Here is a 1,312-nt window from a genome sequence, read left to right as displayed (position 1 = left end):
ATTATTTTTTAAAAATGCTTATTTAGGCTGAAGTCATTAGTAAGCTCACAAACAAGCTGTATTATTCCCTTATGAGAAGATTATATTCATTGGGGACATACTTTGCATGAAACGCTAGAATTGCAGATGGTGTCCAAGGTCGTTTCTGATATTACAAGGCAATGTCACATGCTTCTAGTAGGAGAAGGCAGAGCAGGTGCCAGCACATAACAGGTGCGTGATATGTATTAGCTGATAGAGCAAAAGCTACTGCCAAAATGCTTTGTCATCCCCAGGGTCTGGCTTGATCCAGTTTCACTAGCTTTTGGTCTAATCTGAGAGTGACTGGAAAGAAAAGCCCTTTCTCTTGGCTCAGAGCAGCAACCTTCTGCCATAGAAGGAATTAATGGCAGGATTTCCAACAGTCTGAGAAATTCCAACAGTAAAATGCCAGGAAAATTGTCCAGGAGTTAAAGGAGGAAGGGATTGTCACTGAGTTGTGATGTCACTTCCCATCTCTTTAGGAAAGTGAGAGATGCCACTGGAGTTGATATCAACATGCGAGTGGGAGTGCATTCTGGGAACGTCCTGTGTGGCGTGATCGGTCTGCAGAAGTGGCAGTACGATGTGTGGTCACACGACGTCACCTTGGCCAACCACATGGAAGCAGGAGGGGTTCCTGGGTAAGGCCACTTATATTTATCAAATAACCTCAAAACAATCATTCAAGTCCTGATTCTACCATTCCTATGACCCATGGTCCAAGCCTGTGGATATCGATACTAAATTATAGACTTTTACCTACTTGCAAATTCATGAATAGAGACCTGAGTTAAAGGTGTTTTATAATGTGATCCAGCTATGACATCTCTCTAATACTGGTGACCTCTAAAATCAGTACTATCACAATGAGCAACTGTAACATCCATCTTTGGTGAGAAGTCAGGCAAGAGGGTCTTGGTGCAAGTGCTAAACTGTGGAGAAGCATAAAAGCAGGAGCTGTGAAAGAAAATCCATACTTTTCTGCAGATCAGCACGTTTCCTAAAATGCCCTTGATATGAGTTTCAACCGACAGATATTTCCACATGCAAAAACTCAATGAGATGAAGTTTATTTGCTGTAATTTACCTCCCCCACCATGCAGGTTTCCATGAGTGCAGAGAAGCTACAAATATTAGTAGCTCATGACCCCAGTGTGCATCTTTTCAAAGCAATGATCAATAGAATGTAAACATTAATTACTGTCCATTTTCCCTAGAACATGTAGATGGTCCTTTACTGGAGGCAGAAATTATTTCTGAAATCACAGAGAGAACATCTTTCCTCACATTA

General features: G+C 41.5%; 1 pseudogene; it reads left to right on the top strand.

Moving 5' to 3' along the window:
* Positions 1-503: 503 nt before the first annotated feature.
* On the top strand, positions 504-666 carry LOC103597919 (annotated as a pseudogene).
* Positions 667-1,312: the final 646 nt, after the last annotated feature.

This window comes from Galeopterus variegatus, unplaced genomic scaffold, assembly GCF_000696425.1.
Source record: "Galeopterus variegatus unplaced genomic scaffold, G_variegatus-3.0.2 Scaffold2468, whole genome shotgun sequence".
In the NCBI taxonomy this organism is placed as follows: Eukaryota; Metazoa; Chordata; class Mammalia; order Dermoptera; family Cynocephalidae; genus Galeopterus; species Galeopterus variegatus.
The sequence above is the reverse complement of the archived record's forward strand: the minus strand, read 5'-3'. Positions and strand labels throughout refer to the sequence as shown.